This window comes from Pogona vitticeps, chromosome 1 (assembly GCF_051106095.1).
Source record: "Pogona vitticeps strain Pit_001003342236 chromosome 1, PviZW2.1, whole genome shotgun sequence".
Classification (NCBI taxonomy): Eukaryota; Metazoa; Chordata; class Lepidosauria; order Squamata; family Agamidae; genus Pogona; species Pogona vitticeps.
The window spans coordinates 210,659,449-210,685,071 of record NC_135783.1 but is presented as its reverse complement, the minus strand read 5'-3'; the positions used below and the strand labels follow the sequence as shown (position 1 = coordinate 210,685,071).

At 39.8% G+C, this 25,623-nt stretch overlaps 1 protein-coding gene across 25 annotated transcripts in view; it reads right to left on the bottom strand.

Moving 5' to 3' along the window:
• BAZ2B (bromodomain adjacent to zinc finger domain 2B) overlaps nt 1-19,267 on the bottom strand; it is a 297,222-nt gene extending 277,955 nt beyond the window's left edge. For 22 of the 25 annotated variants that reach the window (XR_013536707.1, XR_013536710.1, XR_013536708.1 and 19 more), the window contains exon 1: nt 18,551-19,267. The gene's annotated coding sequence lies outside the window, so the exon portion shown is untranslated. The other 3 variants (XM_078376166.1, XM_078376183.1, XM_078376164.1) reach the window with 2 other exon arrangements.
• Nucleotides 19,268-25,623: the final 6,356 nt, after the last annotated feature.

The window sequence follows — 25,623 nt, the reverse complement described above, 5'->3', positions numbered from 1 at the left end:
ACAGTGAAAGCCATTCTTGAGACTGTTTTATATATGCATATTGATTGTTCACACTAGCAACAGCCAGTGGTAACTTCCATGCTGGAAGGTTTCTAACACACACAGCAGAATAGGAAAGCAAAATTCTGAGGAGAAAGAGGGGAGATTACCCGAGCATGGGATGCCATTTTCCAATGCTTCTTCATGTAAAAAATAAATACAGTGGTGCCTCGCTTGACGACGTTAATTCGTTCCAGCAAAATCGCTGTAGAGCAAAAACGTCGTCAAACGAAATAAAAAAACCCATTGAAACGCATTGAAAACCGTTCAAAGTGTTCCAATGGGCTGAATACCTGCTCGTCCAGCGAAGATCCTCCATACGGTGGCCATTTTCTGGTGCATGTCTAGTGAAAAAACAGTCCTAAAAACAGCGGGGGGTCATTTTCTTCAGCCGGCGGCCATTCTGAAACCCGCTGATCACCTGTTTGCTGATTGTCATAAAGCGAAAATCGGTTCCCAAAGTAGGGAACCGATCATCGCAAAGCGGAAAACCCCCATTTAAACTAATCGTACAGCAATTTCCTCGCTAAGTGAGGCAATTGCTAAGCGAGGCACCACTGTAATCCCTATCTACTGAGATAGGGATTGTCATGAGAAGAGAAGACTCCCTGGAAAAGACACTGATGTTAGGAAAGTGTGAAGGCAGGAGGAGAAGGGGACGACAGAGGATGAGATGGTTGGACAGTGTTCACCGAAGCTACCAACATAAATTTGACCAAACTCTAGGAGGCAGTGGAAGACAGGAGGGCCTGGTGTGCTCTGGTCCATGGGGTCACGAAGAGTAAGACATGACTTAATGAATAAACAACAACAACAATCTACTGAGAATAACAACAACAACAACAACAACAACAACAACAGGGAGAAAGGTTCGGGACCATCTTCTAAACAGATTACTGTATCATTAAGTACTGTACTTAGAAGAACATCCCTGGTTGCAGAAGTAATACTGCACTAGCAATTTGATACAGATAGTTTCACTAATATATGTCACACACAACTCCTTACTGTCTGACAAATAGTACTTTTTCAGTATACACATGGAAAGCTGGTGCTACAGTGATACTGAAAGTCAGAAAAACTGTTTCAACCCTGGTTTTAAGGATGATAAGAAAAAAAGGTGCGGGGCACTGTTCATCCTACAATATTAAGTCTTAGTAGCAAAACATTTTGTATTCTCCAGAATGGCTGAACAAATGGATGGCTCACTTACCTTGCCTAGCTGAAGAGGGTGGTGCGCCAATAAGGACCAGCCAGTGTTGCTGGCAGGCCAGGGTTCACAGGAAGTGGTCCACTTATATCCTAGCAACAATGTTTAGGAGCCACCTCAACGCTTCATATGTAGAAAACTATATATACAATGCCTGTGACTCCGCCTAAAAGATCAGGAAACAGGTGACCAGAGCCACTTATCGTGCATCCTTAGAAAATCACTTCAATTCAAGAGAAGAGAAATACTGAGCTAAATGGATTAACAGGAACTACTCCATGTGTACATTATTTTCTCTTTCTTGAGAAGAGAGACAGTATTGTAGCATCCTGGGTGAGAATAGTCTGCCCTTCCTTATTTTTACCAACACTTTTTTGAAAGTCTTTAAACAGTAGGAACCTACAAATATATATATTTTGTTTCTAAAGTGACCGCTTTCCCTGTAATTTTAAAAATCACTACATGGCTATCAAAAGCTTTTTGATTCCTGGAGTGTCAAGGAGGTTCCTACCCAAAACTACCACTTTGAAGTTCTCCCCTCACTGTCATATGCTAAAATCTAACAAACACAAAAAGTCCAATCTCAGGTCCAGGTAAGGAAGGGAGGTGAAGCTGCTACGATCAAGTAAGCAATCATTTCCAAACCTTTAGCTCCTTTTGTGAGATAAGACGTCTGTTTCCATGGAAAGAGAAGCAGAAATACAGAAACAAGTAGAAGATTATCAATTTCAGTTGCAGGCCTGCTTCCGCTTCCATTTCAAGTTTCCAGTTTCTATGGCAACCAGCATAGCATCAAGGAACACTGTACAAAGTACAGTATAGTGAGGAAAGAAAATATTAGCCTTCAAAAAACAACTTTTTGTCACAGAAAAACTGCCTGATATTAACCCAGACTAACCTAATCTAAGTGAGGATTGTCAGTGTAGTGGACAGAGTGATGGACTAGAACTCAGGAGACCTGTGTTCAAATTCTCACTGTGGGGTGTGGCATTGACAAAGCCTTATGGGTGTCATATATTTCAAAAACCCAAGTAGGGCAACCTAATGGTACACAATGTAAGATTTACTTTATATATAATGGGATACCAGAGTCCTAAGTTCTAAGCATGATTTCTCTTGCAATTCAGAAATTTAGCACTTGCCTTCAAGAACATTTTAAGACTGGTGGAAGGACATCTCGAAACAATGGATTCTTATTTTACAAGACATTACTAGACAAAACTCCTGTCAAGTATAGAAAAATGCCAGCCAACATTTTTAAAAGCCTTCCCATTATTATTACTTTTAAGAGGAAATCTTAAAAATTAGAAGAAAATAAAGTACTTTTTAAAAATTCCTCAGACTTGCATATTTTGAACACTGAATCTCCATTCATCTCAGGGATGGAAAACACAGAAATTATTTCTTTGAGAAGCCAGGCTGCCCCTCTCCCTCATGTCCTTCCATCATCAGGCAATGTTTTATAATACTTTTGTTTTAATCTTGGTTTTTAATCTTATTATAGTTTTGATTATTTTAATATGATTTTGATATTCTATATTAAAATTGTGTTTGTTTTATAGTTTTATCTGTTGTGAGCCACCTTGGGTGCCCTATGGGGAGAAAAGCAGTATATAATATCAGCAAAACAAAATATGTAGAATTTTGTTGTTGTTGTTGTTGTTGTTCATCTCTGGAAGTGCTAGGAAAGACTCCCATCTGAATTCTCAGAGGGCTACTGTCAATCAGTGTTGACAATACAAGGAGAGCCAACAATACAGGGCACATTACTATGTTCTAGTGCTGTGGTTCCCAACCTTCAGCAACCCAGGTTTTCTTGGACCACAATTCCCAGAAGCCTCAGCCAGCACAGCTGGTAAAGAAGGCTTCTGGGAATTGCAGTCCAAGAATACATGAGTTACCCACGGTTGGGAACCACTGTTCTAGCATAATTCAATGCTGTTGTTGGGAATGTAACTACTGAGTCAACCATCCCCACAGGGACCACCCAGGAGCAACCGACTCAAATTTTACAAAGTATAATTGTCCAATATTATCACAAAAAAATTAAGTATTTGGATATGAATTTTCAACATACATGGGTCTGAGCTATAAAAATCTGTGCAATACAAAGATGGCCAAATTAAATGTTCTTGAAAATTCATATGAATATTACATTCTGACATGATTTTCCCCTCTGCACAGCTGCCAAAATAATTCCAAAGGCACATGGGGGGGATCATATGAAATTATGACATTACAAGCTTAATCAAGAAGCCTAAATAAATACTAGGCCCTACATACTGTATTTTTACTCAGATGGAAACGGCCTGTCAATTCAATGGGGTTTGCTCATGATTAAGTATACTGTATTTAGGAATATGCTTATACAGTACAATTCTTATACATATCTATTTCGGAATAAGTCCCATGTTGTTCAGTAGAGTTTATTCCTCCACCATGTGGATACATGAATGCGACCCTAGCTTTGTAACTGGAATTACAAAATCCAGTTTTGTTTCTATTCTCTATAAATTATTCTATTACATATTGATTCTGATTGAGTTTGCCTGTAACTTCCACACAGTGGTTGAAATCCTGTTGAAGTAAATTTATGCCGTAAAAACAGACAATATCATCTGGGGACTGAAATTTTTAATTTAATTAAATTTAAAAATTCCTAATCTCCTCCACCCCACCCACTTCAGGTACCAAGGCTCCCAAGGTTTCCCTTTCAAACTTGGGAAGCCTTTGGTTACCCTGGGACAGGGGAAGACCTTAGACAGTCAAAAATCACTGCTGTGGCGGTGGTTATTTTTGGCTACTAAATGCTCCCCTAGTTCCAAGGCTCCCAAAATCATACCCAGATTAAAAAAGAGCCTTGGGGCGTTTCAGAACCCAAAAGAAGGAACAGGAAGCTTTCAATTAAATATTATCGTTGAGGGTTGATGACATCATCCTACTTGCATGACATAAAGTTATGACAACAGGATTTCAGCCAGCAAATTCTAGTAAACAAAATGAATAGCATTATTCATGCCTACATCCCTTGTTAGATGATCTAGGCAGGTTATTACTCTGCACACAAAGTAAACTGCACATGGCCATGCATCTGCTCCTACTCTTCTAAACTAGCTGATCAGCAAAACAGAAACTATTCATCACTTGAACCTGTTTTTACTTTCTTTGCTCCATAAAGATTCTATGAATAATTTTAGCATAATGTGATCGAGTAAATTACGACATCTCGTCATGGTATGTATAGTAATTAAAGAAAACCTGATCCTGAAATCTAATGAAGCAAAGAAAAACTACTCAGCTGACAAGATCTATTTAAAGATTTTTAAAAGGAATTTAGAGGGTTTCTTTCAGGATTTCCAAAAGCTTCCTGAAAAGATTTTTGACCTGCTGCTTAAAGAGCTGCTGATTTCTTAAGAGAGAAGATTTCGTGTGGCCAGAAATTCTGGAAAAATATGTGCTTAAGTGGCATCAACTAGCACAAAACAGCTAGGTCTCTGCTAATGCACTTTAGAAATCAGTTAACTTCCAAAACCAATTGTTTGACTGTTTATAAAATGAGGATGAAATCCTAGAATTATGCTCTACTGGATACATACATGTTTTGGTTTGATTTCTTTAACTAGAACAGTGCTGCTATAAACTGAAAGCTTCCAACCCAGTAGATATCCAAGGTTAACCCTCCTTGGAAATCAGCTGCCTTCAAAACCCACTGTTTTCAAAATCTGGAGGAAACTCTAGAAATTATCTTCTGTACTGCTTATTTGCTGGATCTTTGCTTCTCATTTTGTTTACATGGAATAGTGCTAAATTGAAAGCTTCCAACCAGAAAGAACAAGGATAAGGAGGGCAACCAGTGAAGTCCTTGCTGCCTGAATTATGCCACAAGTCCAATGTTTTTTTTCCCTGGGGTAGTTTTAAAAAGCACTGAAAAAGAGGGTGCTTTTTTGGTTACATTTTTATCATAGTAGGTACCAACTGAAGCCTTACATCATCTTGAGAGTGGGAAAAATACTGGCATCATCAGTGCACATGAAATGCAGAAAATATTCCACCTGGATGAGTCTTATGGTTAAAAACATATTTATAGTTCCTGTGTGTTTTCCTCTATTTGCTTTGGAGTAAAGTGTAAGCAGAAGAGGGGGAGCTAAACAATTCTTCTCTCAATTCTGTTTTCCGGTTCAAAATCAGAGACCGTCTCTCCTATCATCACTGCTCTGAACTTTCAAAGAAAGCTTGAGAACAAGCTTGTTTTTGGACTTCCCCCCCCCCTCACTGCAGCCCCCAAGACTGAATGGCAATCACTCACATAAGAGCAGGCAAAGAGAAGTTAGATCTCTTATTGGCTGAGAGGGAGGGCATGCTCCCTGCCATTGATGGCTATGACCCAGAAAAATAAGAAAGTACAAACTATTATTTTATTTTTTTAAAACCCCACTGTTGAATACCAGGCAGTGTTTCAAAATGCTTTTACGAATAATGAATACATAAGCAGTCAGAAGCAACACAGAGACTGTCCTTGCATAAAACACTGAAGGATAACAACAAAAACAACACAATTCCAGGGCAACATAGTTCATAGCTAAACTAGTTTAACAGTTTACTGCTCCTCTCCTGAAATGTGGTTTAGAAAGGTCATACTGCTGGTTAAAGAGACACAAGGGGGGCTTGAATAAATAACAGAAGAAAAAGAATGCCTGCTTTAGTAGCAGCAGAAGCAGTTGACAGCTTCGAGCTTGCATCCAGAAAATTGTACTCACACAGTGGCTGAAATCCAGTAGCAGGTTACAACTAGAGTAGGCCCTTTGGATCAGTGAGGAGTTGGTGAGTTAGCTCCTCTGTAAGTTCCACTAATTGAACAGGCCTACTCTAGCTGCCACATACTACTGGATTTCATCTATTAAAAGATGGTACTTCTTTATTCTCCATGCTGAGAAAGTAACATTTGCTGTTAGTCAATATATTACATTTATATCCAACAGGATTTTTGTTCTGCTTTGTGTATGATGACAAGCTGCTGATGGTCCATCTCGTCTTCATCATTCTAGATCCAAATTCTAGGAGATACATTCTTTTGCAAAAAAAAAAACTCTGATCTTTAAGTATCACATAAGAAACAAACCTTTCCTCTGCTCAAAGGAAGAGGCCTCAAGATAAATTTTAAAATAGAAGATAAGCACAGAAAGTTAAATGGTGCTGAACATTTGTACTTGGCAGTAAATTCCACTGAAACAAAAGCAGTTCCTCCCGAGTCAATCCTCAGTCTGGACCACAAGTTGCCATGTGTTATCCAGCCTTTCACACAACCCGCAGTAGCTTACTGCGTGCATGCCACTTACCCAGTGGCCTAGGGAGCATCAATATTTGCATACTCAACAGATCAGATCAACCAGAATGCTACTGAGACAGGGTCACTGATGAAGGGTATATACACCATTTGAACAATGAGCACTTTCACATAAAGATTAAAAATAAAACAAACATGAATACCATCCCAATCTCTTTCAATGCAGAATGAATCAAAAAGAAATGTGATCCCACTATATCCAAAGCGTTTGTGAGAACACACCGTAAGTTCTACTATCAGTTTGAACATGGGTTACCTAGAAGGCCCTTCTTACGTAGCTACCACTTTTCTGCAATGTTCTTCCTTGCATGTAGCTCTGCTTCCCTTTATTACTCTTCCCTACACACATATACAAGCAAATAATCTCTGTGTACGGGCCAACATGTCACTGTATATTAAGAGCTGGGAAGTCAAGAGTGTAACCTTGACTGAATCTAAGGGGTTACTTCCTCAGAACTCCACAATCAGTTAAAGGATTCAGAAGGCAGAGAAAATATGCTTCTAACAAATAGGACTTCATGTTTTTAAGGTGTATGGTTTGTTTCTTCAAAGACCCCACTTTGCCATTTTTACATTTTCTTCAGCATTTAGTTAAAGTTAAACATTCAAAATTGAACCTCATCTCTGTTGCAAGCATAGCAAAAATGAAAGGCCTGCTCAACAGCAGTGACCAGATTTTAAATGCAGGTAGATCAATAAACTGGGGGTGGGCTATACTGAGCTCACAACGAGGTTCCATATACAAGCAGAATGGCCTATAATAGCTTGCAAATGACTGTTTTGTGGCTATAACCAGCTGTCCTCGAATTATGAATATGCAACCAATCCATGTTTAAACCAAAAACCAGCACTACTTCTATTGAGAAATCTCTGTAGTTTTTCCTGGTTCTACACATTAGGTCTGTTAAGGATACAAATAACACTAAGCTTCAGAACAAATAGGGCCAAACTATTGGCATTTTATGCACTAGGTCCATTATCACAGCAGGGGTTGTCAATCACGGGAACACTCTTATAACAGCTCAGGCAATATGACAATGATCTTTCACGAGGAAGGAGGGGGGGAATCAAAATCTCTGCAGCATACTCAAAGTCCCCTTGCCAGCCTAATGCTTTTTTTCCTTTTTGTGCTTCAGCGAATCAGATTGTCAGCCCTGACCTAGTAGAAGACTTGCATCAAGCTTCAAACATTTAAAAACATCAATCATAAAAACAAAGACAGGACATTGAATTATGCAGTATTAACCTCCAGGGTTTGCATACAAAGACCTTAGATTTATTTATGTCCCAGCGCGTTAAGAGCTTCAGTACACCGTTCTTTGCACCAAACCGGCTGCCAATTTGATGAACCTCTCCGCCCTCAGCAGGAGTGCAGCGTCTTTGATTAATGAGTGCATGCTTGTGGAAAAGTGTAAGAACAGAAAAACAGGGTTAAAAACACACTATTATGTCTCTGCACATCCATTGGACCAGTGCAATAATTATCTTTGGAGCTGAATTTCCCGTCAGAAAAAAAAAGAATTAAGCAGTTTTTGCTTACTGCATAAATTTACCCAAACACTGCAGAGATAATTGGCTTTCTATATATTTTTTTATAAATAAGAATGCTATTTTCTGTAAACACACAGGCATCTCCGTATAATTCTACCCTACCATCACAATATCTTTTGATGTTTTATAAAAATGCATTTTCCAAGCTTCCATTTATTTTAAATCCAATACTGAATGCATTAAAAATCTTATTCTGTTCAATAGGACAGCATTCATGTGGAGCATTCAGAATAGCACTGTGGGTACAAAAGTTTCACTTTTAATTTTGTGCCCTCTCACCTAGCGGTTCAGTGATCAAACCACTGAATCCCAGTGAGGGCATCTCTTTCTCCCACCCTTCTAATCATCAGCATTGCATGATAATAGCTACAATAGAGCAATATTAAAATTCCCAAATACGCATAAACCGCAACAGAGTGGTAATCTTTTAAACTGTACTCTCAGGTGTGAGCATCCCTTTCCTTTAATTTTTCTGATTTCAAAAGAATAGAGACACAACTCCCATAGACACAATTATGCGGAATACACACAAAGAACAAAGTGGGGTTTTGCTATGTAGATTCAATATAGCTTCACATCCATTATTAATCTGATCCTACCAAGGCTAACAGAGGCAGTGAAACACTGAAATAACCACTTAGGCTATTTACTGCAGTAAGAAATACCTTGGTAGGAAATTTCAGAATTAAATGTTGACTTCCCCAATGCTGCTCAACTTTATTTAGAAATTAAATGCTATACTTTAATTATGAAAACAAAACAAAGGATTTTATCCACTCACCCCTACATTTAATGAGATATATATGGTACTACAGGGACAACATGAAGATGCTACCCCCTCAAAAAAAGAGCAGAAGAAAGAAAATCAATATTTACATGTGAACGGAGCCTGGTGCTAGGCAAGATTACATATATATTAAAATAAACTTTCAATTTTTTAAGATACCAAGTATGTCAGCCATCCTATACAATTTTACCTTGCAGTAAACCCCATTTAACACAGTGGGAATGACATCTGAGAAAACATGCACTAAACTGAGCTGGAAAATGTTTCAAAGCTGAAAAGAGAATCAGGAATCACACCTCCCTAGGAGTCATCCAGCAACCTTTCATTAGCTGCTGGGTTACCACTAGTTACTGTCCCATTCAAGAACAGTACTAAAGATACTCATGTCCTCTAGATGTAAGACTGCCACCATAAACCAGATTAATAGAGAAGATGAATTCAGGGGTTTCGCTATCAGTACAGGGAACATGATGGGGCAGAGCAAAAACGAGAATCTATGCTTTGCCTTTCCCACCTTGGTCAGCATTCTCCAAGTGGTGAAAGCAAATTTCTCCAGGGAGGAATTTTTGCTATTCTTGGAAAATGCAGGTGCTCCCTCTCACACACAGGGAGCAGCCTATGTGGACAGAAAAGATTCCTGTGACATGTACAGAGTGATGATAGGGCGCAACTAACATGTTCCTTCCTTCTTTGTGGTTCTTACACCCACAATGCCTGAATAGAACTAGTCAAAGCAAGTCCTACTGAGTCAGAGGAACTATTTTCTGAGTAAACATGTTTAGGCCCGTGGCTCAATGTGAACTGAATTCTGTGGTGGGAAATAATCCTTAAGTTTACATAAAAATCCAAATGGTGGACCTGTTTTACCCTGATGAGTATGAATAACGTTATGGGGAAAGAGCAAACAAGATTCACATGGCACAGTTGCCAAATATACTAAAAGCAGGCAAATCCAAAGGACATTACTACTCCTTTGTGTTAATCTGAACGCACATAATTGTGCTGATGATAACCATATGGACGAACAAAACAAAGAACAAACAAAAAATGATGCCGCTTGAATGTTATAAATCAGCTTTAAAGATCTAACATTTCAAAAAACTCAAGCACTTCGCAAAAATTATTTTTCCCTTTACAATCAAGCTTTTGAGGCAATTGTTCCATACCACTTAAAATACTGAAGTCTCCCTGTGCAGAACTGCAGAACTCTGTTGTACATCTGAAGAGCAGCATATACTGTACTTGAAACACTTCTTTCAAAGAAATGCATCTGTTGAGCAAATTTTGACAGAGCAAGAGATAGAAAACACGTACTCAAAAAACACAGAAACTTCAAAGAGTCCCATGTCCCTTCCCATGTGAAAGCAATATTCCTCCTTCAGCTTCTTCTCCTCTTCCTTGTATTAGGAACAAGCAACTTTGGGCTAAGAGGTTGGACTGTAACTCCTGTTGACCCTAATCAGCAGAACCAACACAGAAGGACAAAGTAAGCTGCAGTCCACCAACTTCTACAGAGCCATCAGCTAGCCAACCCTGCCTTAAATGGAAAAGCAGTTTTTTGCAGCCTGCTTCGTTTCAGACTGTCCACACCTTACCCACTGAAGTGAATGGGGGAAATACTGTAACTACAAACAGGAAAGCTCTTTGTGGCATGGAAGCCTTCAGTTGGTGAAGGACTGCAGAGTAGGCCTGAGTATGTATGTACAGGCGAGGTTCTGCAAATATACAAAGCCTACCAAAGACACTGCTGTTGAATTCTGCTTCTCAACTAAATGAATGGAAAAATTCCATTAGTTGACCTGGCTCAGGCTACAAGCAAAAACTATTTCTACATCTGAGTAAACAAGGTAAAGCTGCATAAATAAACCCTACATGCATTATTCATTTTGGGGTAAAACTTTATATCTATATGCTGATGAGATGGCAGGAATATAACATGCATGCTACAATTCTATGCATATCTGCTTTTGAGTAAGTTTGTCTTACTTACAACCAACTGCTAACTTACTCATATAACAGAGGACTGTGGGTAGATGGATGGGCTAGGTTTCAAGAGACTTGAGTTCAAATCACTGCTTGGCTATGGAAACCCATGGTGAGGGAGAGGAGGTAGCATTGATAAAACCACTCCTTAAATATCTCACATAACTTGGAAACCCAACTAGGGTCATTATAAGTTGAATGCAACTTGACAGCACATAACACATACACTTTCAAATACATGTGCTTTAGATCAGGCTGCTTATCCTATTGAACCAGTAAAACATAAGAGGAAGCCTATTTCCATTTAAGCAAATTTCACTTTATTTTAATGAAGGCTTGGGTATCACACTTTTATCTATTCCCATTACATCCACTGATATTTGGTGAAGTTCTTTCTATTTCAATCCTATTTTCTGTTACAGATACACATGAAGTACTATCTTCGAAATAATGTTTAAATACGTATATCTCACTCCTAGCATTACTTCAAAGTAAGCAAGCGGGCTGGAGAGAAAAATAATGCATTACAATATCCCAGTGCAGTTATTTTCTTTACAGAATCTTTGTTTACGGTCACTGGATTGGGGAAACTGTTTAGATGGACAGTTAACGTATTATGTTCTTATGTGCTGTCAAGCTGGAACCGACTTTTAGCAACCCTAATAGGGCTTTCAAGGCAAATGAGGTCTTTCAGAAGTAGTTTTAGCAGTTCTACATCCCCAGTGAACTTCCATGACTGAGCAGGGATTCGAATCCATGCCTCTTGAGTCCATCACTCTGTTCACTGCACTACACTAGGCATTCCACTTAATGCATTACACACCCCAAAAGGTTTCTTTTTGAATGATAATAATGTTATTACTGTCTGTTATTTAACATATAGAAAGACCATAATAGTGCATAACACAGATTCCACAATACAATTTCTTGACTGTAGCACCTCCACTTCAGAATTTTAGGCAGAAAGAAATATGGGGCCGCATTCAAAGAATACATTCTAACTTTAAACTAAGTTTTTCCCCCTTTTGTTGGGGCAATATTTATTATGACACACAGAACCTGCACAGAAGGAAGAAACATGGTCCTTCCCTCCCACAATCCTACTGAGTATCCAGCCCTCCACCCTGAACTTCTGGGCTTATAGTTAAGTCCCATTCAAACCAATTTGTAAAATAAGCATTTTAACCAATGGGGGGTTATTTGTAAAATCAGATCTGAGGAATGATGGGTTCAATATCCCCTTTCTCCATATGGGTTCTCTAAGAATCTATGGCACCCCAAATACAAAATGAAATTGGGGTGCTACATCTTTAACACAACAGGTACCGTCTTGTCAACCTTAGAAAAGACCTACTGACATCAAACATAAGATAGTCATGACTTTTTAAGTTCCATTAATTTCATTGGCTCTACTCCCATATTGTACATCCTAAGAACCTACAAAAACAATATTGAAGGAGCTGAAATCAAGTTGGCAAGTTTTAACCAAGTAGTACAGCATTATGACATACGTATGTAAACTCAACATATGCTTACTTGCCTAGCAAGTCTTGTTTTCGTTCACATGCAAGCCATTATGCAAGCTCTTCCAGCTGAAGAACAGTGCACAAATTAGTTAAGAACACAGGAGACCGCCTTATACAATTTTGAACTGTCAGTCAAAACTAGTATTGCTGTTTCTAAGTGCCAGTTGTTCTCTAAGATCTGAGATAAAAGTTTTATGTCGAACCTGGTCTATCCTGCAACACAAGTGTTGCATACCTTTAGGTTATAGAACATGTAAGTATCACTGAATTTAGCATTACTCAGGCCCCACTGAGTGGCTTTGGACTGCACCCTAACAGCATGAGTTGGAAGATTGTGATTCAAATCTTAGTTCAACCACAAACTTGTTAGATTACCTTAGGCTAGCCTGTGGTCTCCATCTGCAACACCAAAATGATACCACTTGTTTACTTCCCTTACCCGACTTTTGTAAATGCTGTATTAGATAATAGACCAATGAAGTCTTCTAAACACTTGCAATGTACTATACAAATGCTGGCACGAACCACTGCTGTCTAGAGCGTTGGACTAGGACTCAGAGGACCTGGGTTCAAACCCATGGTGAACCATGGAAACTCACTTTGTTGTTGTTGTTTAGTCGTGTCCGACTCTTCGTGACCCCATGGACCAGAGCACTCCGGGTCCTCCTGTCTTCTGAAACTCACTAGGGGTTGGCAATTGTACGCTACCACTTGAGCACCAAATGTACCTTGAAAACCCTACAAGGCTTGGCTTAAGTCAAAAGCAACTTGATGGCTCATAACACACAAATGCAAATGGTATTTATTACTATTATTTTAACAGTTCTCTCAATTGCTCATCCACCCCAGTGACTTATAAATATAGTATACGAAACAGTTTTCTTCACATTATATCTGGCTGAAATCACACTCCCCCTCCATTCTTTGATTTCATTAATACACATATTTGTTTGCAAGTGATCAATTTTCAACTAGCCTTGCACTGTAAGAGTGTAATTGCCTATCTCATTAACTTTACCATTTTTCTTGTCTATTCTAGCATTTTATGAATACATTTATTGTTTTTTTACAGGCCATAGGTTGCTGTTGAAAACTGTTTTAATACAAATGACCAGCAAGATTGTCTCAGCGGTTAATAAGATGTGACGTCTTAACTACATTTTTCAAATACAACAAATTCTGCTGCTTTTGATCCTCACTGAAATCGTAGTATTTGTGGTTTCAAATACACCGCTCACTAGAATACAGCCAAACATAATTCAACCCCTATTCTAAACCAAAAATATCTATGAGCTGTATTGCACCATGGGCCTCTGTCTTTCACAAGCAAGACCTATTGTGTATCATGAGACTTTAGGGTGCATAAATGTGTACTGGACTGTGATAATTACTTTTAAAACTGAAATGCACTCTTGAAAATATATAACAGCACAGGGCCAGTTTTAACAACAAATACTGTTACTACTACCACTATTACCACTTCTGGTTTAGAAGAACTGCAGTGCTAGTCCAGAGGATGTTTTTCTCCTATTGTGTTCGTCATGTATTTTAATTTTTTCCCCTCTTTATCTTTAGGAGAAAAAAAATCACATTTCTTTTCCTTCTTGGTATGGTTTAATAAGAATATTTAGCACTTACAAACAATCCTGCTCCACCACATGCTTTCACTAATTCAAGAGGATCAAAAAGAAGGACTGAACTTTGCTGCAACTGTGATATTCTACATCTTGTGTAGGAACACAAAAGTAGCAACAAAGACTTTAACAATTGCAGTTCAAGCTGGGAGTGACTGTTCTGTTTCAATTCAATGACACCACTAATGGCTTCTTAGCAGCTCCATGAAATCAACCAGCTGTCAAGCCAATGCATCAGAAGGAACAGCGACGCACTCCCCTAAGAAAAAGCAACACATCAGGATGTTTGGCAAAACATCTGCTCCTTTGCACTGCAGTTCTGCAATAAACATGCAAACAAAGAAATGAAGAAAAGAGAAGGCTTCCAAAAATATAAGGCTTCTATTACTCCTCTATTTGAATTTTCAGTGAATGTCTTGTAAAAAGTAATTTTAAAAAACCTTCCAAATCCTTACACTGTATGGCATGTTTTATCTTACCATGAACCAGAGATGAATGGGCAGTACGCCACCACAGTCAATAGCTCTTTTGATTTTGCATTAATATCCTTCATAACTGCAGCAATCTTACTACAAGAAATAGACTGTCCACAAATTTCAATCTCTCCATTGCTTCCACCCCACACACAACTAACAATTTAAATTGTTTCACAATGCAAACTTACTGCAAGTCAGAACTTTAAGTGTGAATACCACTTTGTTGGAAATATATATTCATTCATTCAATTACTGACTTTGTTTGAAGGATAGCCATCACCATTGTAATCCCACAGCTAAGCACCCAAAAGGAGTACTGTTCATAGATCTGTTTATCTATCAATTTCAGAACAAGAAATTGTTATCTAATCTTTCATTTAAAAAAGACATTAACAACTCTAAACCCTGATCTTACTTCCTTACACCACTTTTTTAAAAAAAAACTGTTTTTCCCAGTGTTTTATTTTATAAATTGCAACTTCAAAAAAATAGCAAAATCCCAGACATTAAAGGAACCTTTCTTGTCAGACTGGATTCAAATTGTGTGAAAGTATCTCAAAAATCTAAAATGTTCCTACTGTGTTTCCCTGAAAATAAGACAGGGTCTTATATTAATTTTTGCTCCAAAAATGCAGTAGGGCTTATTATCAGGGGATGTTTTATTTTTTTCATGTACAACAATCTACATTTATTCAAATACAGTACAGTCATGTCATCTTCTTCTGGTTGTTGCACAATGGTGGAGGGCAGGGTTTCACTTAACTAGGGCTTATTTTTGGAGTAGGGCTTATATTACGAACATCCTGAAAAATCATACTAGGGCTTATTTTCAGGTTAGGTCTTATTTTCGGGGAAATAGGGTATAGACAGTATATGATTCCCATCTGCCCACATGCAGACATATATAATACAGAAAACTGTTTTCAACTACAATTTTCTTTATATTTCATGCTTTGCTGATTATGAACCATTGTCACTAAAAAAAATCAGCTTACATGTGAGATATCAAATATACTTAACTACAATTTTCTTATACTGCTTATCTTCTGCTGCTCACCATTTATAATCTGTCAAATCTTCCAGGCCTTTGTTGCATGTATAATTTAAAGCCATCTGTTCTATGTGCTTTTAACTATTTCAACATTTTTATCTACCTAAGACTCACATAACTGGCAGCGGTTCAATTCAGTGAGGCTTTCTGAAGTAGCCTTTTTTCTCAAAGAAAAATAAAAGAACATACTGGGTCAAATAGCTTACTTTTGTAAAAATGAAAGCATATTTCCTATTCAGTCATAAAGAGATGCTAGATCGGTCACTTAGTTTTGAGTGTATTGATGAAAACAACATTTGGATGTATTAAAATGTTCCTATTAGTTTCCATGTTAATTGTACTCAATGATGGCTCCCCCCCTCTAACTATGAAGACAAAGGGAATGCAAATTAAACACAGGGAGTTTAGTCCTGTTGTAAATATGGGAAAGGAAAAACAAAACAAGTACAGGAAGCAGAACAGAAAAGTAGAATTCTATTTAAAGGTCCTGTTTTGTATGAAGTTCTCCATCTTTAAGTTTTGACCTGCGATTAGGATAACTTTTCATAAAATTGAAAAAGGAAATCTGTTGAGAGATAAATTAAAAACACAGCACTTTTTATTTCCCTTTCACAACCGAATACATAAGAGCTTATAGCCAGAGATAGTATGATTGGCTTTTAAAAGAGTAATTTAGAACTTAGCATACTAACTACATTTGGGGGAGGGGGAGGCACAGAGAAACACTCCACCATCTGGGGCATAATCTGCAGTGCATGCAGCATCTACAGGTCCTCTCCAGAATATGAGTAATACTAACCTGGCTTCTATAAATAGCAGAGTAAGAACAAACATTTATTTTTGCATTTGCAAGAGACCTTATGCTGTCCTCCTTGCCTTCAACAAAGCAAGCAAAGTTCTTTCTTAAGCAGTGGCATCGCTTATGCCTATGACAGCCGACCCCCTGACAAATGAAAGCAAATTCTCTGTCAGTGAATTGCTACACCATCTAATTTTCTTTTTAAAAAAATCAATTGTGGCCCAAAATAAAGACTTGTATTTGAACTAATGGAAGACTACAAAAGAACAGCCTAGTCTATTTAAACCAGTATTTCTCCACCTGTTACCAAAATAATAATAATAATAAAAATACACAGGCTAGACTTCCCATGAAAGTCCTGTTTATGCATTTTCATAAACTAAATTATAACCCTCCTCTTTAACACAGCTTCAAACTTGAAACACCAGAAATCCCTTGAGAAGGGGAAAAAAACACAAACACACACACGTTGTGCAATGGGCAAAATATCCTTCTAAAACTTTGCATGACGTCACACTCAGGCTCCCTAAACTTCGTGCCTTCTCCAAAAAGGACGAGAAGGGTTTCGTCTTCTACCCTTTAAAAGAGACACATACACAGAGACAGACTTGGGGAAAAAAAATTTTAAAAAGAAGAAGCCCAAGATGGCGAAAGGCTCTTGTTTAGAGGGCAGAAAAATGGAGGATATTGTAATATACACAAAGGGATAAATTTCAACAACTCAGCGAAGGGCTGCAGCTGCCTCTCCGGCTTTATAAGGAAGCAACACGCACAAAAGATAAAGGGGGAGAGAAAAGAAAAGGGAGAGAAAAGAAAGCAGCAAAGTCCCCCCCACGAGAAGCGTAGACGAGGTCCCCCCCCTTGCTTGCATGCTTTCTCTCCCCCCAGCCCAGTCCGCTTTTAAAAGAAAACCCCCTAAAGCAGAGTGTTTGGATCAACTCGGGCAGCCCAGCATTTAAAAGGAAATAAAACAAACATAATTTGGGGGCGGGGGGGAGAGAGAGAGAGAGAGAAATGAAAGGCTGTGTGTGCCAGAGAGAGAGAGAGAGGAGTTTGCTGTGGGATGGGGAGAAGGGGGGAAGACCTCAGACTTGACCGTACAGAGAGAGTCGAGGGGTCCCCCCTTCATTGCCTTCTACCCGCCCCCTATTCACTGGGGCTCTGTGTCTCTCTCTCTCTGTGTGTGTGTGTGTGTGTGTGTGTGTGTGTGTGTGTGTGTGTGTGTGTGTGTGTGTGTTGGGGGTGCGTGTGTCCCCGTCTTCTGCCCTTTGCTCCTACTGGCCAGCAGAGGGGGCAAAAGCGACGGGGCAATAAAAGAAGGCGGCGAGGGTCGTCTCGGGTGCCGAGGACGGGCGAGCGGGGCTGTCAGTGCCCAAGGCGGCTGAAGGAAGCCAGGCGGAAAGGCCTCCCGACCAGGAAGAGAGAGAGAGAGAGAGAGAGAGAGAGAGAAGGGCTGGGAAGAAAAGGACACAAAAGCGGAGAAGCTCCAGGGCGAGGAGGAGGAAGCCCCGGGCTAACCACAGGCAAGAGTCCCCAGACTTTCTCTCCGGCCACCCAAGGGGGCTGAAAGCGGGCGAAGGAGCTGCCACGCCGGCGGGCGCTCCCGAGGGCTTGCCAGCTCCCCTGCGCCCGCCCCTGCGCCCGGTGCCAGCCCCTCCCGCCCTTCCTGTCCCGAGAGAGAGAGAGAGAGAGAGAGAGAGCACAAGGTCAGTTTCACTTTCCAGACTTGGATCCACCGCGACCATCGCCGCCGAAGCCGGGTGGCTTTTTGTTTTTGTTGTTGTGCTTTTAAAAATCTACACGCACGCACACAGACACAAACAAGAGGCGTCCCTCGGATGCACAAGCCGGCCCCCTTCTTCCATCCCCAGCAACAAAGAGCTGCGAGCAAGAACCCCCACAAGATCTTCCCAAGAGCCAGGATCCCACCCACTCACCCCCGTCGTCGGCGTTTCACCTCCACTTCTTTCTCTCTCTTCTCTTCCCCCCCCCAACCCCGGTTTCACGACACTTGGCTTACATGCAAGTCGGGCGATGTTTTTGGAACAAACGCAGCCCCCACGTCCACCTTAAAAGCAATCCTCTCCTTTCTCCCCCCCCCTCCACAACACGCCCTCCTTCACCGCCCCCCGAAATCGATTCGAACTCACCTTTTGCAGTTGGGAAGAGAGAGAGAGAGAGAGCTTCCACACACACCACGTACACTCTCACACCCCTTTTGCTCGGCAAGGAGGAGCCGTGTGTGGGGGGGGGGGGGAGGTCGGGTCACAACAACGGTGGATGCGCCTGATCTGGAGGGAAAGGGAGGTCGCTTTCTCTCCCACCCGCGCCACGGACAGCCTGAAGAAGGGAGCGAAGAAAGAAGGCTAAGGAGAGGGCTTCATGATAGTGGAACCGTGTGTGTGTGTCTGTGTGTGTGTGTGTGAGTGTGTGTCTGTGTGTGTGAGAGAGACAGGGACCGTGCGCGCGTCCGTGTTTCTCTTTCCCCTCTCCCGCTCTGGGCTGCCTCTCTGCTCAGTTCCTCCACAGCGGCGGCCGATTGAAGCCGATTCTCTTCTCTCAAGGTTTATTCAGCTTCCCTTCCAGGCGAAGGCTTCGCGACGAGCCCGAAGTGACGTCAACCGGCTCGGCTCCTCTCTTTCTAACAATGAAACTTGCTGTTAAGGGGGGGGGGAAGAGGGAGAGAGACACACACACACATGCAGAGACACACACACGGAATTGTTTATCTCCTTTCAGCCTTAGTAATAAATGACCGATCAGATCCAAAAGGCAGCCGAGGCATTCCTGGATCTTCAAAGTCGCCCCCCCCCCCCCGTATTCCGTCCGCTCTGCTGCTTCCCTCTCGGCTCAAGCACCGGAGTCGTGTCTCCTCAAGTTTACAACGAAGTTGAGCTGCTTTGTGTGTGTGTCGGCTGGACTTGGGTTTTTGTATTTCGAGGTGTGTGTGTGGGGGGGGGGAACCTTCGAGTGATGCCTGGAGGGGGCTGGAATCGTAAACACCGTTGTTCAAGGAACACGTTTAAGCTGAAGTGTAAACAGGCGGAGGATTTCAAGCGGGCGTTAGGGACGCCGAGCTGGGATCAGACTCCCTTTGGTGTAAGGGAGTGTGCAAGCTATCAAGTGATACAGCACACTTCAGGCAGTAGGAAACGGGAGGACGGGTGGGTTGCTCTGTTCAGGCCATCAAATGAACCGTTTCCGATTCACCCCGAAACTTAATGCTGTTAGTATCGTGCAAGCGAGAAACAATGGCAAAACCAAATCAAACAGACAAACGGATAACTTTGCTTTGAAATGATGAAGGCTTACAGTTCTGGGTTCTCAGTATATCTACTTACGAGTAGGACCTGGCTGGCTGAACAGCATGTTTAACGTCATTCATAGGACTTCTGCCCCTGTATTGTTACTGCATAGCAAACCACTGCTCAACCATGTAGTACACTGAGTGGTGTACTGCAGTAATTATAATAAACAACTAAATGTCTGTACATTTAGAGAAAGGGATGATTTTATTAAAGGAAGAATACACAGCACTCCTTGGATTCAATAGTTCACCCTTCGTGTAGTGTTTCCATCTTTATGGCATAAAACTCTAATTAAGTCAGGGTTAAAGTACATTCCAAACAAAGCTTTGCTTCCTGAAAACTGTAAAAGTAAAGCTTAAAATATGGTCAAAAAGAACATTACTTCGACTAGAACTAGAGAGAAAATGCAAGATGGGTTTGTGTTTTTCCCCCCCACTCTGAAATTGGAGCATGTAAGTTGCTGACGATGCTCTGCACTGTCAAGGGCCATTTGAAATGTGAAGGTTTTCAACACTGAATCTGAACAAAAGCTGGTTGTAACATCAAAATAATATGCACATGGAGAGAGATACTATTGTTCTGTGTTTCCTCTTCAGACGCTGGCTGTGATTTTAATTGTGCTGGAGGATCTTCATTAGTATTAGCACATGGAGAGATTTCACAAAGCTGCTTCATTAGGAAAAAAAAAAGCTTGGCAGACTCGGTCTTTTTGCATGCAATGAGAATGTCAGCCTTACCTCGGTCATTTGTAACATAATAAGTGCAAGCACAATGATTGCAATGCAGGAGCACTGGGGGAAGGGCAAAAATACTGCCTGTCTTAACAAGGATATCTGAAAAGCTTCTCATTACACAGGAAAATGTATTCTAGGAAATTAGTAGAAATTATGTCTTGGCAGACTGATGAAAAATCAGTTAATGGACTATGATTTTAATGGTAATATTGGTGCTAGTTTATTTTCTTCTTAGGATTCACATTCAGCCGCAAAATTGTGCTAGCATTTATTGATTTTTTTTTCACCGCCACATTCCAGGAATACAGATTTTAATCATTTCACTACACCACACTCAGTAATTTCATTAAAAAACTGGAACCTTCCATCCCCAGAAAAGCATTTAATTTCAATGACACACGATTTCTCTTAGCAACAAACTGTCTCAACAGTAAAAGCTGGCCTAAGGTTCAAATGCATAATTTAATCCTGAGTTCTCCATGCTCTGCATTCCTTTGAAGCTGTAATTTGACTAACTACCTAATAACTATAATAAGGACAATGATTTCCTTATAATATATTATTAACCCATATTTAATTAACTCAGAGGCCAAGCTCTGTATATGTTTGATTGGGTCAGTAGTTCTATAACCTCAAAATTTACTAATAATATTCACGGGGAGGAATATAGCCTAAGAATATAGCTATGAATATACCCAATTAGAGATCTACTCAGAATGCTACAAATCAAAAGCTCACAAATGTTCTCAGAAGGCCAAGCATTGCCTCACAAACAAGGGCAGGATTTTGGAATATGCAAAAAGTAAACAGTAGACAGATAATTTGCAGAGTAAATTGTACAGATTATGCAGAAACCCTTTATAACACATTGGAGAAAATAAAGACCAGCCGATCAGTTTAGAAAAATGACTATAGAAAATATCAAGTTATAGTTTTTATGGTTAAGAAAATCGATGACATTTTAATGAGGTTCTGTAAAACTTCCATAGTGCAGTCCTAAAACTTGCTTTACTGGTACATAAATGCACATGATGAGGAATACTAACTGCTAGCTATGTGCAACATCATCTGTGTATATGTATATGGTGTGATGGCAAGGTTGTCTTGAGGATCAATACACCAGCTTGGCAACAAACAGATATAGGTACATGGATTTAGGTGGTTACTGATAACCACCTGACATATATGCCTGACAGTGCCCATCTGTACTGGCCAATACTTAAAAACAACATTGGGTTCACGCAAAATGCATTTAGCTATTTTTGCTTACAATAAATAGTCTCTGAATGCATTAAAGAATTTAAATAATAGCTACCAATTTGCTAGAAAATAATCTATTGATTTGTGGCTTCAGTTTGGATTCAAAAAGAAAGCAAGATCTGTTGATGACATTTGTAGACCAAATCAAGTGATATTCACTTAAGAAAAACAGTGGCAATCTTTCCAGAATCAATGCACAGAAACCTGTTGTACCACATGCAAGTGTTTCATGTATGAAAAAAATGCTTGTCCTATGTTGATTTGAATATGCTTAATCAAGAGAAAGACATATTATTGGATATCGTCCTTGCATTTGGGAGTAAAAAGTACAGAATAATATTAGAAACAATATACCTTCTAAATATGGGTTGAAATACAGTAAATTGCACTAGAGTTAGCCTATTGAATTTGTGAGGATTTGGTGAATCAGCTGCCCTGTAAATTGCACTGATGCATACTGGCCTACTCTAGTTGCAGCTTGCTACACTAAGAAACGGGATTTCAGTTATGGTTTCTTGCTCCTGAGAAACTGGATTTTCATAACCGCCTTGGGTCCTTTTGGGGAGAAAGATGGGATAGAAATATGTTAAATTCTGTAAATAAATGATTAAATAAATAAATATTTTGCCCTCAAAAATTTAAAAATGTATCTCCATATAGACAATAAATAGCGTTCCTCTGTCAATATTTATTAATTTGATTAATCATTTCTATTTTCCCCCTCAATTTTAGTATGCAAGTGCCATTTGGATAAAGGCTATTATAACAGCTTTTGTAAACCTATAATGTACAACACAATATTTTCATCCCCATTATTGACTGTCATTCTCATTTAGTGTGTGTTTTGTTAGTACTTAGTACTGTCTTCAAAACTGATGTTAACTATGTGAGGAAAAGTTGGACAATACAGCTTTAATTTTGGAAAATTCAGGGTTTGTAAAATTACCTAGAGTTTATATAAATGATTAATCCTAGTCCCACTGAGTATGCACACATATATGTCTGAAATAGTTGTTTTCAGATGTTCTACTTTGCTGGACATTTTGTCTAGAGAGGAACTTCTGACATATCTGCCATGGACCCCCAAGTTGTTAAAAAAAGGGGGGGGAGGTATGACCTGGCATGAACCATCTGTTACCTTGGGATGTGATCCAGATTGTTTTTTCACTTGAAATCAGAGATAGGTATTGCCCCCTAGAATGCACCAATCACCACTGGAGAAAGGTCAGATTCACCGCAAACTGTCTTTCAGGAAATCTTGTCTACCATTATAAATATACATATTGACATATTAAGGCTCCAGGGATCACTGGAGTAAAGTTTGCTGGACTCAAGTCTCAATGGTCATAGTATTAGGCCCGGAGCGGCATTAGCTCAGACAAAAAATGGTGTGGGAACATCACACTGTATCTCCTACAGATGAACAGTCATGCACAATAAAGAGAGAAGTGTGGAGTAGCCCTTTAAATGTTGAACTCCAGTTTCCATCAGCCTCAGCCAGGATGCCAAATAATCTGGAATGGTGGGAATTCTAGTCAGCAACATCTGGAGGATTATAACTTTCCCATTCTTGCTATAAACAAAAGCGTAAATCCCATTGACTTCAGTGGGGTATACTTCTGCATAGATATGTTTGGGATTGTCAAGACTTAAACATTTATCGGGCAAGATTTGCCCTGTTCATGCTTTTAGTCGAGGACAGAAGCATTAGCACGAAGTACAAGCTGGTAATATAAAAAAGAAGCATTGAAACTGATTTATTAAAAAGCTGAATATTTCATTCAATTATGATGTGCAATCTATGCTTTGCAACATTATGCTTAAAAGTAATGCCTCAGTGGAAAGCTGTTAAAAGCATAACCTTCGTGCTTAGAAAATTTACTCTGGGTTTAAGAGGTTTATTCTTATCACAGATACTTGTTGGCACAGAAGAGCTTATGCTATCACTCTCTGAGGGCTATTTATACAGTTTAACATGTCTAAGTACTCCAGCCTTTATGCTGTTACACACCCAGTTTTATGATGTCACCCTGGAGTAGTCAAATGAATGAGGAGCTTCTTCATTTCCCCATAATCAAAGAATACAGAAGGACAGAAAGCTGGTGAATACTTAAAACAAAAAAAGCAGTAAAATTGCAACATAAAACATAGCCTAATAGCTTTGCAACTAGATTGATCGGTTGTTGATCACTGTGACTTGCCTGCTCTGAAATAATTACTATGTTAGAAACCAGCTTGAGAGAAATCCTACAGGAGAGACAGTTTCCATAAATGGTTTTCAAGATTTATAGGACATTAAGTGTTTGTCTTCTTGGGTACTTTGCAGGAATTGGATCCATATCTGATCTGTCGCAATGTCAGTCTTTCCTCCGTAGTCTAAACTGGCAATATCACCAACCATTACTTGGCAACAAACGGAATGTCAGAAAGGTACAGATGCACGCTGTTGAGAATGAGGTCAAGGTAAAAGTTATATACTTTGGTTTGTGCTCGAATAAGGGCAGCTGCGTTGTATTTAAAATAACCGATGAGGGGTCATAGCCAGATGGCTAGTCAGGTGAGATTGAAGATCTTGACCTCTGATGGTTTTCTTTAAATGATGCAGTCCATCAAGAGAGATGATTTCAGATATCCTGACTAAGCCACTTCCTAGACACCCCTTGGAAGTCCTACCAGAGAAGATGAGCCTTGTGGACTTACACAAGTGACGCTGAGAAAGGGTGTTAGAAAAAAAATTCAACAAAGCTGTTTGTAAAATAGCCAGTGGGTGTTGAGGGACAGATAAATAATTAGCCAGCGGGGAATGAGCATCTTGACCTCCCCTGATTTCCTGTAAACGACTTCTAGATTGTTGCTCTTTGCACTTTTCATTTTCAGTCCCTTCTCCAAGGAAATGGTTAATTGCTTTGTCCTTCTTCATGTACAAATGAAGGCTGACCCTAAGGGTGCCTTTATCCTGGCCTTCAGCACTCTGGGATGCAAAGAAACCAGCTCTAGAGATTTTTATACTCAAGTCCAGAAGTCTCTTGAGGAATCTTCTCTTCATTTCAGATCATGAGACAGAAGGGAACACTTTATCCTCATCTCCTCTGTTCCCAGTGTAATCACTCATCTACCTGTGGAGGACAGAAAGTCTACCTTAAGAGAGCTTCCACTGTCTGTGGGAGCTCTCCATGAGAGTCATGTGGAGAGTCTCCATGAATATTGCAGTTTTCTGCTTAAGACTCCTTGCTCTCCACTTATAGGAAAGTGACAATTCCAAAAACAGAGCATAGTAGGGCTAAGGTACTCCCCATTGTCCATGGTAACTTGAAACAAATACAGTCCTGGCCAAAAATATTGGCACCCTTGCAATTCTGTCAGAAAATGCAACCCTTCTCTTAAAAATTGTTGCATTTGCAAATGTTTGGTACTCACATGTTCATTTCTTTGGTTTGCGTTGGAACAACAACAACAAAACAGAGAAGAAAAGTCAAATCTGATACACTCTCACACAGAAACCCAAAAATGCACTGGCCAAAAATATTGGCACCCTCTCTAAATTGAAAGAAAAAATTGCTTCAAGCACATGATGCTTCTATAATTTGTATTTAGACATACCTGTCGCAAGTAAGAGGTGTGGACAATATAGTAATCACACTTGCAACCAGTTAAGATGGAGAAAAGTTGACTCAAACTTTGTGTTGTGTGACACTGAGCATGGGGAAAAGAATGAAGTTAAAGAGTTGTCTGTGGATTTGAGAGAAAATATTGTGGAAAAACATTGACAATCTCAAGACTACAAGTCCATCTCCAGAGATCTTAATGTTCCTGTGTCCACTGTGTGCAATATCATCAAGAGGTTTACAGCCCATGGCACTGTAGCTAGCCTCCCTGGACATGGACAGAAGAGCAAAATCACAAACAAACAAAGCACTGGAG